Raw genomic sequence first — 16,615 nt, 5'->3', positions numbered from 1 at the left:
TATATTATATACAAAATTTGAATGACGCGCGTGCGCCGTAAAAGTTCTTATGTTGACAAAATAGAGGCCGCGCATGCGCAGAAGCGTCAGTGGGACTCCGGCACTGCCGTTATATCGTAAATTTAGATCACGCGGCACAGTATTGCAGTTCATATTGTTCGTGTGCGCGCGTATTTCTTAGTCGTTGCACAAAGAAAATATTCCACCAGGATTGCATATGAAGACTACATTCTATGACAGGTAACTTAGTTTTAAAATTACAATATTTGTTATAATACAATACAACTTTAGATTGTTGAATGTTCTTAGTTACATAGTATTGCAATGAAATGCTTAAAAGAAAAATGTCTTTTTGTTTCAGGTGCGTTGACCTATACACATCGTGTCGTTATTACAGTTTATATTCATCTGCTGCACAATAATTTTTCACAGGTTAGTGTCGTCGTGGTAAAGTTTTTTTTTTTTTTTTTTTTTTTTATCACAGTAACATCGCTGTATAACAACGTGATTGATACATAAGCATGTCCATTTCCTATTTTCATTATAGTCGTTGTGATGCAGTTCGTTGTGACAAAAAGCATTGTTTATTACAGATCAGACGTGACCCGTCGAGTAACTGGTCCATATGCAGTTCGTTTTCGATATTCCGTGGAAGCTTGGTTGCAGAACCTCGGACGGCACATAGCTGGCGTCGATCCTTGGACAGTCCAGGTAAGTGTGTCCGTCACATTTCGACAACATTCCGTTCCCTGAAGTTCCAACCAAAATTCTTCCACTCGTCGTGTTGTTTTCTGGACAGGCACGTTGTGACCATTTAATCCAGTTAACATCTTGAAGTTAGATACTGTAGTAATGTCACTAGACGATGCACCAATTACGCACTTCACATTTTCAGTTTTTTTTGCTGAATATAGCTCACCTAAATATTCGTAGTTACTAATCAAAGAAATCGTTCATCGCGTTTACAAAGGTACGATGCATGATGAATGGCATTAACAGTTTCTTTCACATAGGTTTCTGCGTAGTTGCAGACTTAGTAATGTTCGTTAATGTCTGTGAACAGTCGTTCACTATGCAATTTTTTTTAAAGTTTTTCACATTTTGGCACTCGTTATGGTTCAAATTTTCACATAGTAACAGTTACACTATACATCATTTTTTTTTTAAAAACATAAGTAATCATACATATACTCGCCACATATTTTCTTAGCATAAACATAATACAGTTACACATAAACATGTTTACATCATCATTACATAGCTATAAATTATTACATTGTGTCACATTTGATTACATGAATTGCAGATATTTACGTCCTCTTTAACGGTTTTGCTGGGATTTTATCGATGTTCTTTTGTGATGTCATCTGAAATTAAGATAGGTTAGACACAACATTCATTACATCAGTAGGCAAGACCAGGCGTTTTCACTACTCAATAAATATTCAAAATAATAAGAGACGGAAAACTGTTCGATTCCTCGCGTTTTGTGCGTGTGTGTATAGTGTCTGTGTGGCCTTGGCTACTGGTAGATGCTTTTCTTGCTGAGAGATGTGCGTCTAATCTATTTCTCGAAGTAAAAGATCGCTTCACAGATGACGTCTGTCGGTTCGTCAGGTGTCATACCAAGTCAGTGGTACCTACAGTCACAAATGTTCCGTGAAAAATTAATATATCATTCACTGCTACGTAATCATAAATTTTACCTTAATATTCAGTCTTCTTGGTAGTGCCGCGGCGTTGAAAGATAAGTTCTTCTGTCTTCAACTGCGTCACTGGTACAGCTGAAATGAAAATTCCTATACTACTTATTATCTATGTTGTAATTTGTTTTAGTTCTTGCCACACAGCAGGTCGTTGAGATAACGGTACGTTATATGTCTTGTGGTAGAAGATCTTGTGAGGCTTAACTTCAATCTTGTACACATACGTGTTGATAACACCTAATCGTTTGGTAAAAACTTGTAAATATTTGGATAGCACTTCCTGTAGTTTCATACGTTCATGTACACTGAGAGCTGTAGCTTCATTCATCTTATGATCAAGCAATTTTTTCAAGTCCATTAGCTCTGTGTCAGATGAGTGTGTGTGCGTGTCTTGAATGTCATTGTCAAGTACTAACTGAACCTTGTACCCTGTACAGTGTTTGTCATGCTTTAGAGTTCTCCTGTCCAAATCAATAATAATTACACTGCCTTTATCATTTAAAATGCATTTACCTTTGGAGAAGTCTATAATGCAGTCCTTCTCGCTCATAATATCTATTCCTAATATGCAATTTGTCACAAGGTTTTGTACAACCAGAAATGGCCATTGTACGGTTCGATTACCTATTTTAATGTTTACAAAAACTTGCTTCGTAACCCTACATGACTTATTACCTAGAGCAGTAGTTATTTTACAGTTTTGGGCAGGAAACTCAGGCACAGGCTCCAATTCACACATCTTTTTATAGAAATTAAAAGACAAAACGCTCACAGCTGCACCTGTATCTAAGATAATAGTAGTTGGAATTCCACCTACTACACCAGTAGTAGATGCTAAAACAATTTCATTTGTGTTTGAACGACATTGTGTACTGTCTTGCAAAAGTTCATCTGATATATTGTCATTGTGGTTGTATCTTATAAATAAAACAGGTAGTTTTTGTTTCGAATTATTAGGCATATCATTATTTTGTTGTTCAATTGTGGTGTCAAATAACTGATTAACATTGAAGTCGCCCCCCAAGAATTCTTCAGCCACGACCCGGGGCATAGAAGTGACTGTTTCTAGTTTGTTGGATTAGCATTTGTATTAGGTACTGACACAGATTGAGGTTGTGTATCAGGTGTCATTTCTATTATATTCACATTCGGATATTGCCTGTTGTGATCTCCAAACTTTTGCGGTTGTTGTTGCTGTTGCGCATTATAACTTACCTGTCGGTCTTAAGGTATGCTCCAATTTTGTCCTGGTGGCTGCTGTGGTAAAGCAGTGTTTGAATGAAAGTATTGATCGCTACGAGTCCCGCCTTGATGCTGTCTTGGCTCGTAGTTATTATTATTTCTATTTCTGTTTGTGTTTTTGTTGTTACATTTGTATCCGTTGTTACCGTTGTTGTTATTACCGCGGTGCCTTTTGTATGGATTGCCGCATGGAGTGTTATTACTGTTGTAACTGTTGTTTGTATTGGAATACGCGTGTTGATTTAGATTTCCGTATTGAGACGGCATGTGAGTTTGCTGTTTTAGCTGTACCGCGTATCCAACTGTGGGCGCACCAGAATTGAGTTGGCAAGCCTGCATGTTTTGCATACCACTAGTATAAACATTGTGGCTGCTGTTTTGCCGCGCGAAGCGCTGATCTTCTAGTAACATGTCGACCGAATCTAAAGCTGTTAAAAAAAAATCTGGATCGTCATCCGGAATATGTAAGAGTTTTTCTTTAATGTTGAAAGGCAGTTTGGCCTTCAACGCACGGAGTATATCACGTGTTGCGACTGGTTCGTCTAAAAAATGTCCCATGTTCAAGTATTTTTCAAAATATCTGCGTAAGTTACCATTTTTACTGTTAAAAGTTTCAGGTTCTAAAATTTGTCTTCTGAGTCGCTCCTGGACGGATTGCGACCAGAATTTGTTCAGAAAGGGACGCTCAAACTCACTGTACGTGGTACATACGTCAGCTTGACTGTATGCCCAGACAGCTGCATCGCCTTGGATGTAACCGACAATATATGAAATCTTTTTCCGGTCACTCCAAGTGCGTGGAAATGCGTTACTAAAAGATTTAAGAAAAATCACCGGATGAATGGTTCGTTTTTCTGGGATAAAAGCCTGAAATTGCCTGTGTTTTATTAAGCTTTCTTCTTCCTTTGCATTATGATATGGATTTGTTCCACTGTAATTACTGCAATGTTCAGCTGGCGAGTAATTACGATAATGTTGCTGTGGTTTACCATGATAATAGCTTGTGTTTGTGGTTGCACGTCGTGGTATGTGTTGTAGTCGTGGTGTGTTTTGTTCTTGTGTGTTTGTCGTGTGCGGTATGTGTGCGTCATACTCGAATGTATATTGGTTTCTGAACTGTACATTTTGACTGATATTTTCGTTACATTCAGACTGTGGTTGATCGGTGAATTGTCTCATGGGTGCAGTGACGGATTGTACTGCGTCACTAATCAGCTGTTTGTTATTACTGATGTATTCCGCTACGGAGTCGTGCACAATTGTTGGTAAATTTTCACGTATGCATCTATCAAAATGTTTGTCTTTGTTCTCTACCCAATCATAAAATTCTTTATTAATATTTTGAAAATGAGCTGTGGCATCAGATTGTAAGATGTCAGTCAGGTGTTGTTCAACATCGTCAAATTTATTCTGCACGTCAGTAATTCGTTTTTCAAGGCTGTCGTGTACTGAAGGATATGTTTGAATTTGTTCAGTAAGAGCTTCACACGTGACATTAAGGTTTTTTACTTGTGTCTGTAAAAGTGCTACGTCATTTGTAGTCTTTTCTTGTCTCGTATTAAGCTTGGAAAATTTCGTACTGAGTTCAGTCATCTGTTTGGTCAGTGTGGCGTCTATAAGTTCTACACGTTTACATAAAGTGTCATTACCTGTCTTGATTGCTATGAGATCAGATTTAATTTCGTCATTTTGTGTCTTTAACTCTGTCTTTAAGGTTGCCATGTTTTCCGCGTTCTGCATCCTTAAGGTTGCCATATTTTCTGCGTTTTGTTTCATTAGCATTTGTAACATGTTGGCAATGTTTACTGTTTGCAAGGACTCTGCCCCCGCCGCGTCATTAGACGTGACGTCATGTATTAACATGGGCTCTGACTGAGACTTTGAAATTTTTGTGGTGGACGGCCTATTGTCAAAATTTCCGTCAACACTTGCGTCAATATTTGATGAATCGTCACTACCGGTTGCTGTCGTAAAGTCATTTTCTAACATTTGTCTCTCGTCCGAGTCGGATTGCGTCTGAATAGTATGTCTTTGCTGTTCCATCTTTGCGTATTGTTTTCTAGTTATGACCATGCCACACGTGATATATGTTTCAAGAAAATAATGTTTGACACTGGTTTTAAAATAAAATTCAGTTGAGCATGAATCGCTCGTAGCAACAATGGCTGTTTGTTAATTTAGAGATGTAAACTGAATATGGGATTATTGTTAATGGCTGCTGTCCATGTTACAACGTATCGTACAGAAGTCGGCCATATTGTACACTCGTGTATTGGTATTGTTGCAGAAGTTATTGTTTAAGGAAAAGTACTGAGAATGAAATTTATCACTGAAAACTGCTACGCGTGAAAGAAATACTACAGAATCTACTGAAGAGCTAATACACTGAATTATGCGTCCGGTCAAGCCTGCCAATGCAAAGATGCGTCTTACCTTATTTTGCTGGAAGCTTCATTGCGTCTTCCCGCAAAATTTTAGAATTGGAAAATATCTTCAGATCTTTGTTATTTCTCATACATTCACGTCCAGGTCCAGAAAGTTGATTTTTAACATGAAACAAAGAGAACAATGTAACAAATGACAAAATAACAAGTCCGACAGGCAGTCACCAATATAAAATAAATAAAATAAAATAGAATAAAATATTAATTATTCTATCTGTATGATAGTGATTGGTTGTAATTAATATTTGCTTATCTGGAACGTGGGCGTTTAATTATTTGGTGTCAGACGCTTGACAATGGCTATTTCGTAAATGCAATGTTATTCGTAGTCGACCGTGAGATAAGACTCAAATAATCGGACTTCGTATTTAAATCGTTTCCAAAGACTGCTGCGGTAGGTGCGGACTCAAATCTAAATCTCAATATTAGAATAATTTGCCAGCCATGTCAATACGTCGTACAGAGGTGACTGTCTACTAAACATAAAAAGTTTACACAGTTAGTTAAATCAGATATATTCAACGAATAAGCCTACAGTTAAATAATTCTACTTACTTTCATAAATATAAATTCTTTACAGAAACGAGTGCCTAGTAAGATTGCAACTCGCAGTGTTCTTATACAACATCAAATATGGCGGTGTGCCAGTCAATAAAATATACGTGCTTCCCGCACCACTTATCCAAGACCTCTCCCTTCTTAAAGAAACATAAGAGTATCGTAATTGTGTTTTTGTTTTATCAGCGACATAGCGCTGCAGTTCTGTGCCATAGGCTTTATTTATTTGTCAGAGATTAATTATTTAATTAAGATTTCGCGTTTCCGAGGAAACTCACGCACGGCATGCAAATGTGCCTTTATACGACATGCTACAAGATCTACTAAAATCTTTCCACAAAACTTTGTAAGAAAACCAGAAAGAGTCTGAGTCGTTGTGGATAGCGGGAATCGAACCAAATCGGGAAGAACAATTCGATAACGGAGAGGAAAATGACTGCAAAAATCCCGTCTGGATCGGAAAATGAACCAGATTATAATGTGAACAGTCTGATAAATCAGATTCAAAGGTATACAATTTTGGCACATATGAGGACATAGTTCGGTAGTATAACCGAGACTATGTAATCATCACACCAGACACAGATAACAGTGTCGTAATAAATGGTGACACAGCTGAAAATCTGAATCTGCAACTCTCAGTGGTAGATAACAAATATGATCACGAGTTGAATCAGGGTGCAAGTACAGACACAATTGATGTAGAATCTGACGAATCCCCAGAATCTAAGTGTGAAGTATTGTCACACTTAAAGAATACCTGCCTGGCTCTAAAATCCAATTTAAACACGATTACCGGATGTGTGACGAGGAAACCAACCTTAATGGAAGTAGCAAGGTGTGAAAATGAAGATTTAAGATCTAGATTGGTTGCGGTAGAACCTGATCTAGAAGCAGCGAGAATACAGTTGGACAATTTAAAAGAGGGAAGTTCCTCTCCCCAAACTCTCGATGAAGACCATCAAATGTTGATGGAAGATGACGTAGCTATAGATGCCTATAAACATCCAGTTGTGACAGAACAAACACACATACATCGGTTAAATTACGAAGTAATTCAGGACATATTAATGGAGGAAGTCGAAGACGAGAGTACTCTGGAGATAAGTACGATACTTCGTGTAACAGCCAAGGGTATTGTCGTTAACGCAATAGTAGATAGTGGGAGTGAGTTAAAAGTGGTATCAGAGCCGTTATTCAATCGTTGCAATGTTGACAACGACTTATTCGAACAGAGGAAAGATCCAGAGGTCAAACATAAGTGGTGTAGGCGCCCCGGTGGTCCTGGTCGCCTACGGTGGACTGGAGGCCGAGCGGTGACCTCTCCAGTTGTCAGGATGCTAGGAAATGACTGTGGACGCGTCAGAAAGGACAAAGAAACATTATTAATTCATGACACCTTTATTCCCGCCAGGTTCAATGTGGCCTGCGTAACACAGGCTGACTGAGATTGGTGATATCAACGACCTTCCGCGAGTCCTCGCCGACTCGTAGCGATGACACCAGCTCCGGGCTGCACCAGTCTTGCTAGCGCAGCGCCGCGTGCTGTGACGAAGCGAAGGAATGTCCTTACTTTGTACTTCGGCCGCGCATGACTGGTGGCGCCTGGCTCGCCGGCCGGTTCGGCTGCGGACAGAAAGCCGCTGCGCATAGGAGGCTCCGGGTTGGAGTTCCGGCGCTGTCGGCACGAGAAGCGTTCTCATAGTGCGGAGTGTACTCTATCCCACCCCATCTTCTTCCCTGCTCCTCTTGGTGGCTCGGGTGGACAGGCGGAACGGGCTGCAGTCCCCCAGCATCGTCGGCTCACCCGGTTGTGACGGCGGATACACAGGGCCTAGGCCCCGCACGATCTCGACGACGGCTCACTGGTGTGGTCAGCATTGGCGGCGAGCGAGTCTGCCGCGATGTCTGCTAATCCTGAGTTGATGATTGACAGCGACAACAGAGAGGACCAGAGCTGGTACCATCCCCTCACGTCTGCTACTGGATGGGCCGCCCTTACTGCAACACCTCCTTAGTAAAAATTAACATATCGATCACCGAGCTGAGCGCTACGCAGCGACCCAGTACACATCTAACTGCAAGTCTAACTGCGAGTGCCTAGTTGCTATCAAAGCTGGCGTATTTAAAGGAAGCACGAGCGACGTCCTGACGACATGCTCGTTTGTAATGAACGCATTCGTTCCACTTATACTGCTGATTCATCTGTCGTACTCGCCCCTTAAGTGTTCTTGCTACAGAGTTACATGTTGTTACGGCAGACTTACGCGAAGTTGTGAAATGCAGTACAGCTGACGCTATACCTCTGTCTTACACTCTACCAAAGTCTCTGTCTAACACAAACCTGCGTGCTAAGCAATTCTCTCTCGCCTGTTGTGTGTAACCAGGCCATTGCCCCTGCGTGACGACACATTCCGATACCTCTTGGCTAACCTACTGCCTCTGGCTCTCGGCATAGGCAACGAAACTTGGACAATATTCCACGTTCCCAACTCTATACTATTCCGCGACACTACAGTGGAAAGACAAGAACCCGTTAGACATTCGTCATCATTATTTGCTGGAGAATGACGTGCTGTTCTACAGACGAGACCCAAGTACAAGTTGATGGACAGTATGTCTTCCTGATGAACTCGTAAACAAGTTTATATGCTACACTCTCTTCAGTAATTGGCACTTTGGAGCGAAGACATGTTTTATGAAACTTAAAGAGACCGCACATTTCCCAAACATGGAAAAACGTATTCGGCAAGTACTCAAAAAACGTAAGGATTACCAACGAGCCAAACACGTTGCTTTGCAGACTAGACCATCATTATCACCCACAATACTGGAAAAAAATAAAACATCTAGCAGCAACAGATTTTATGGGACAGTTACCATGGCAAAGGAATGGGAACACGTTTATCCTTGTAGTCTTAGAGTTAACATCAAAGTCTGTCACTTTGACCCCATTGAAACGTGCAACGGGTGTTACAATCAGTAAGATACTACAACGTCATTACCTTAAGTAGGTAGCGCATGTAGAAAGGTTGATTTCAGATAATGGGCCAAAATATACACTATTGGCCATTAAAATTGCTAAACCAAGAAGAAATGCAGATGATAAACGAGTATTCATTGCATAAATATATTATACTAGAACTGATATGTGATTACATTTTCACACAATTTGGGTACATAGATCCTGAGAAATCAGTACCCAGAACAACCACCTCTGGCCGTAATAACGGTCTTGATATGCTTGGGAATTCAGTCAAACAGAGAGTAGTGACTGGCGTATTGTGACGAGCCAGTTGCTGGGCCACCATTGACCAGACGTTCTCAATTGGTGAGCGATCTGGATAACGTGCTGGCCAGGGCAGCAGTCGAACATTTTCTGTATCCAGAAAGGCCTGTACAGGACCTGCAACATGCGGTCGTGCATTATCCTGCTGAAATGTAGGGTTTCGCAGGGATCGAATGAAGGGTAGAGCCACACACATCTGAAATGTAATGTCCACTGTTCAATGTGCAGTCAATGCGAACAAGAGGTGGCTGAGACGTGTAACCAATGGCACCCCATACCATCACGCCGGGTGATACGCCAGTATGGTGATGGCGGATACATGCTTCCAATGTGCGTTCACCGTGATGTCGCCAAACACGGATGTGACCATCATGATGCTGTAAACAGGACCTGGATTCGTCCGAAAAAAATGACGTTTTGCCATTCGTGCACCCAGGGTAGTCGTTGAGTGCACCATCGCAGGCACTCCTGTCTGAAATGCAGTGTCTCGTGTATCCGCAGCCATGGTCTCCAAGCTGATAGTCCATGCTGCTGCAAACATTGTAGAACTGTTTTTGCAGATGGTTGTTGTCTTGCAGATGTTCCCATCTGTTGACTCAGGGATCGAGACGTGTCTGCACGATCCGTTACAGCCATGCGGATAAGATGCCTGTCATCTCGACTGATAGTGATACGAGGCGGTTGGGATCCAGCACGGCATTCCGTATTACCCTTCTGAACCCACCGACTCCTTATTCTGTTAACAGTCAGTGGATCTCGACCAACGCGAGCAGCAATGTCGCGAAACGATAAACCGCAATCGCGATAGGCTACAATCCGACCTTGATTGTGTATGAGAAATCGGTGGAAACTTTCCTCATGTCAGCACGTTGTAGGTGTCGCCACCGGCGCCAGCCTTGCGTGAATGCTCAGAAAAGCTAATCATTTGCATATCACAGCATCTTCTTCATGTCGGTTAAATTTCGCGTCTGTAGCACGTCATCTACGTGGTGTAGCTATTTTAATGCCCAGCAGTGTAGATCTAAACCTTGGCTGGCAACTTTAAAAAGACATAAAATAAAAGCCATCTTCATATCCAGGTACAAACCAAGCGCCAGTTGAGTAAAACGAACGATGCAGGATATTGGGACATGGTGTCGTCTGTATTGTAGTTCACGACACACCACGTGGGACGCCTATTTACATCATTTACAGACTATTATTAACGAAATGCCGCACAGTACTACACGCTCATCACCAGTCATAGTGCTCAAAAATTAAAAAAAAACAGTGGATAGGGTAAGAAAAGTTGTACAGTTCCCCTTCCATCACAATAGCAGATAATAAAATTTTCACTCGCAAACATAGAACAAGCAGCTGCAAAAAGGAAGCTCAGAGCAGACAGAGGTGCATCCACATGGGCATTCACAGTGGGACAGTTGGTTCCTGTTGGAACTCACTTATTATCTAAAAAAGGAAAACAGGTATGTCATAAATTTTATCCCATTTATAATGGACCCATGTTAATTAGTAAAGTGGTTCATGCTAATGCAGTAGAATTGGTGAACCCAAGAACGGGTAGAAATATAGGTCTACATCACGTCACTTCCTTAAGGTTTATAATGAATGATAATTCTAGCAGTGGTCATATGGCAATTAGCCATGAAAATAAAAATATAAACGGATCACATATGATACAGCAAACCAATGTAGATATGTTCCAGGTAGTAGCAGATCTCAGGAGGCAGACATGACGAACCACAAACATATAAATATTCAAATATAAGTACAATAATACTAATCATTTAAATCGTTAAAGTAGATCAGAAAAAAAGAAAACTAATGGCATGATGTACTAACTAACTAACCTGCGTATCATCAATCCATGCTCAGTCACAAACTAAAGGCACCGTTATAAAATAAAATAACTTAAGGTGTATGATAAAATGTCTGTAAAGTACTAGGAAAAAAATTAAATCTTCATTGTATTATTCATGTAAATATTTTATGTAAAGTTCATCATGAATTTCGGACTTGACCATATGTCATAACAACATAATGGTAATCGTTCCTAATAACTTTCACTGAATAACATATTCTATCCCTATGCCCAAGAAGTTGCAAGTTCCAAGGAAACGACATGAAGATGCCATAAGAAATGAAGAGAAGAAAGGGTCCCAAGATGAGGACATAAGACAGCAAGATTCCTTTCTAAATCCTATACCTAAAACCAGTATGAGATCTGGCAGAATCAAGTGAAAACAATGTCCAACGAAACTGTGGCAGTTATTTCATTCAAACCATCAAATCAACTAGAGTTGATCAAACCATCAAACAGAGTACTCATAAAAAGACATCAAACTGTAGAAATTGTCAAGGGGCAACACCCTTCAATCTCAATAGCAATGACAATAGCAAGGACAAGGCCACCTGTGTCATCACATCATTGCATTGCCTTGGACGAGCAGTTTGTCATCAAAACAATGCAAAATAGAGTTGACCATGTAATGGCATTTGTGATCAAACACTCAGAACCGTAAATATCGATAATCTTCATCAACATCGCGCCGAATCTATAACTGACTAGCAGCATCAACCACAACTGATCGATAGCAGCACCAGGAAGCAAATCCAGCCCAAAAGTTTGAAGGGTAAAGTGTGCGAAGAAAGAAAGTATTGGGGTGACAAAATCATTGTAATAATTTAAAGAGCGCAAAAGATAATAACTTCAGCAAGGAGTTGAGTGCCTATAAATATTCAGTTGCACCTGTACCACTGAGAATTTGTATTTTATGTGTTTCATTTGTATTTTTTATTTGTTAAAGTATATTCATAAATGTACCATATTTTATATTATGCATTTTATATGTAAATTTGTAAATATCCAATCAATCTAAATATGTTAATAAGAATTTGTGTATAGTAGATATTTTGGAAACGTGTTTTTAATGAGAAATAATGTAAATGAAAAAAGCTTGTGCTATGCAGAAATATTAACTATTTTAAATATGTAGACTTTCTCGGCCGGAAATATCTTGTCCATTATAATTATCCGGGCTGTTATGCCGTGGTCGGTTGATGAATTCTGTGTCGATTCCCAACGTTTCGTCTCCGACTGCGGGAGACATCTTCAAGGGGGTCAGCAGTGAGCCAGTGGGTGTGTTGGACCTTCCATCGAGCTACGGGCCCCCTTGAAGATGTCTCCCGCAGTCAGAGATAAAACGTTGGGAATCGACACAGAATTCATCAACCGACCACGGCATAACAGCCCGGAAAATTATAATGGACATATTTTAAATATGTTGACAATTCAATATTGATATAGTATTTATGTGTTGAGAATAGAGATAAGAGAAACAAATGCTTCTTTAACTTCACTCAGCTTTCATAATCATCTATATCATGAATGTTTGAGTATTATGGAATGTTTGAAGTTATTGTAAAGAGAAAATCTAAAGGGTGGATGAACTATTGTAATAGAAGTTAACCCCGAGTACTCGAGAGAAAACGTTGTAAGATTAGTAAAAGGAACTGCTATAAAGGACTGTCAATAATAATCATCTAAATAGAAAGTACCCTGTAAAGCAATACATTTCAAATCAAGATAGAATATTAAAACGACAACATCTAGCATAAGTTAGACCAGTAGCTGGACGGTGATCAAAATAAATTGAATTTATAATTTAGCACTGCAGTGAGCGATGCCTCAACCATTGATCACAGCAGCACAAAATTAATTCGGTATGGATGACATGTGTAAGGTGTCTGGATTTTATGGACCTTACATGAGCTTGATTCATAGTGACAGTATGATACAGTATGACATCCTCAGAAAATAATAATTAAATTATAGCAACAAAAAGCAATAGCAGTAATCTCATGTACCGGAAATTAACAAAACAATATCCACCAATATAAGGACAGGGGCATGGATAAGTATGTTATAGTGAAACGCAATTTGGAGACGAACTGAGCAGGTGGTTAATGGCATTGGAAAACTCCACTTAACAAGAGAACAGCGAGCTTCAGCCCAGAAAGGGAAAAGCCCAGAACAATACATTATACCTTTCAACATAAATATGGTTGGGACCAAAGGTAAGTGGCTGGACGGCTGTAACAGGGCTAGATGGCAACCCAGCAAGAAAAATAAAATTCACCTCTAACAAGCCAGCGATTGGTTGAAGCCATACTGGGTGACTCAGACGCGACATGGTAGAGAGAGCGCCATTATAAAAAAGCATTTTGAGAACTAAAATTGTTAAGGATCTCTCTCGTCTCACAACAGACCACACAAGTGTGTGAAAAATAGTGAGGGTGTTGAGCGCTTTGCTTCTGTGAAGTGTGGCGATATGCTTCATATATCATGGTGACAGATAGCAAAGAAGTAGTTAATTATTCCTTTGGGAAGATTTGTGGGCAAAGGAATTCTGAACATCACCTCAACCATTAGCTAGTGTGCAATAGCCATTATTTATCCTAGGGAAAGATTAACGTTCTACGGAGTGCAGGAAAGTTGAGATTGAGTGAATTCAGTCAAGGCCAGAGTAGGGAACCAACGTTTCAGACCCAGCACGGATATAACGCCATTGCAGATCCCGCATGGTAAAGTACCATCCTGTATTAGGCCACAATAAATGTTGAGTGGAGATTTTGCTCACTCCAACTTGTATACACTTCGACCATTAAATATCAAAAGCTAGGATACTAACCTACCCTCCCATTGAGTCAGTATTTCACTAGTTTAAAAAGTAAAATTATTCTCTACCAACTCAGTGCATTGACCAGCAACACCATCATAAATGTAAGTTAGCTGCTGAAGAGTTTTAATCATTCTTTCCTGTGATAAAATTTTTCACATGTAGAATAACGATTTTAATAATCGCCAATTCGATATTTCCAAGAGTTAAATATTTTGGTGAACACGATTGTTGGGTATCACTTGACCCCTTAAAGTACAGTTGATAGATTACATGTAGAATAAAAATAGGAATAGCTGGCTTTTGTCTTTCTAGAATAGATCCCAAACTTTTACTTTTACTAATTTATGCACTCTAGTTACATGACAGCAGCATGGACGTCGCGATGGACGTCGGGAGTGAAGCTGCACATCATGCAGCCTACAGCGCACAGTTGGAGTCGTAACATGACGTCCTGTGGCTGCACGAAAAGTATTACTCAACATGGTAGTGTTGCTGTCAGGATTCTTCCGAGCCATAATCCGTAGGTAGCGGTCATGCACTGCAGTAGTAGCCCTTGGGCGGCCTGAGCGAGGCCTTTCATCGACAGTCTCTGTCTCTCTGTATCTCCTCCATGTCCGAACAACATCGCTTTGGTTCACTCCGAGACGCCTGGACACTTCCTTTGTTGAGAGCCCTTCCTGGCACAAAGTAACAATACGGTCGCGATCGAACCGTGGTGTTGACCGTCTAGGCATGGTTCAACTACAAACAACAACAGTCATGTACTTCCTTCCTGGTGGAATGCCTGGAACTAATTGGCTGTCGGACGCCTTCTTCTAATAGGCGCTGCCCATGCATGGTTGTTTACATCTTTGGATGGGTTTAGCGACATCTCTAAACAGTCAAATGGACTGTATCTGTGACAGAACATCCATAGTCAACGTCTATCTGCAGGAGTTCTGGGAACCGGGGTGATGCAAAACTTTTTTTCGTGCTTGGAAACTACGGTTAATTTGTTTCATTCACAGTGAATAGGTAATGTTTCGTGATACATCTGTAACACACTTGGGAGTTGCTCTACAAGGTGTTCGGAAATTCTTGTTCAAAAAGTCTAGGAGTTATTGAGGGGATTGAGTAGATAATATTTTGAATGGAAAACCATGTCCGGTAACTCACCGTTTCCGTTCCACGACTGTTTCAGATCACATGTGTAACGTGTCCGCATGTGCTGAAGGATGAACAAAATGGTCAGAGTTGGTCGTCTTGGCATACAGTAGGGTAGACAAGATGACGTGTACTAGTCAGACGGGCACCTGATGGCAAATAACGTCTGCCTTGCTGCGAGACGTATTCAGTGTCTGTGCATCTCCTATACAGTAACCATAGTTCGATATGCATTTTCGGAATACACACACATATTCCTTGTGAATAGCGAAGCTCGAGGTAGCGGAAGAGCTGCTTGTCGGCTGTATCAGGAACGATTTCCTGAACGCAGTGTGCCATCGCACCAACTCCTTGCCCAAGTTACACAGCAGTTCTGAGAAACACGTACGTTCACAGTGAGGAGGCAGGACTCTGATGCTTTACAGCAAAGCCGCACGCCTGAATTTGAAGCAGATATACTGTATCGCGCTGAAGATAATCCGTCAACGAATACTCGAACAACTGCGCGTGCAATGGGTATAAGTCACAGTATCGACTAGGACGTTTTACGTGAGCAACAGTTACGTTCTTACCACTTACAAAAGGTTCACGCTATCGATACAGCCGATTTTCGACAACGTGTTACCTATTGCACGAGCTTCCTTCACTGCTGCGTCGGCACACTGTCGTTTCCGTGTCGAACTTTGTTTACAGATTATAATGAGTTCACTAGGGACTTCATTCTGAATTCACAATACAGCTATGTCTGGGCAGACGAAAACCCTCGTGCCACACATGTCCAGGGACTTCACCACCGGTTTTATAGTAACGTGTGGGGCGGTATTCTGGACGTTCATGTGGACGTTCATGCACTGGTAGTGCATACGTAATCTTCCTACAAAAGGTATTGGACCCGTTATTGGAAGCTGTGCCATTGAATGTCCATCAGGAAACTTTGTTTCGGAATGGTAGTGCGCTAGCTTACGTTTCACCTGCGACTCGGAGACATCTTAACAGCTTTGAAAAATGGGTAGGCCGAGGTGGTCCAACAGCGTGGCCGCCGCGATCGCTGGATTTTGCTCCAATGCAGTACTTCTTTTGGGGTCGTATGGAAAGTTTAATTTAGAAGGCTCCTGTACAGACAGAGGAAGATGTGCTGGCTCGAGTGCTGGCCGATGCCCTAGAAATTGAAGAGACACCAGATGTGATGGAGAGTTTGTTCAAGAACATGTTTCGTAGGTAAAATGAATGTAACAATGACGATGGTCGCCACATCGAACCGCTGTTGTAATGCATCAGTACGGTTCTGCACGTACAGTGTGTTGGGTTCTCTTTCGCTTCGGAATAATATAAGCACGTAACGTTTAATTGTCAGTACAAACAAATGTGCATAAGTGATAAATGGATATTAGTTATGTTTCCTTTCGAAATGTTATCTAATAGTTGTACTGCGTCACGCCTAACTGAAGTCCTCAAACAGATGTGAGTGAGTTGAATTGAAACCGTCGTACGTTTACGTACACATGTTCCTATTCAAAATATTATCTACTCACTCCCCTCTAAAAATCCTTGAAG

The sequence above is a fragment of the Schistocerca nitens genome, chromosome 9, assembly GCF_023898315.1.
Source record: "Schistocerca nitens isolate TAMUIC-IGC-003100 chromosome 9, iqSchNite1.1, whole genome shotgun sequence".
In the NCBI taxonomy this organism is placed as follows: Eukaryota; Metazoa; Arthropoda; class Insecta; order Orthoptera; family Acrididae; genus Schistocerca; species Schistocerca nitens.
Note: the sequence above shows the minus strand (reverse complement) of the source record.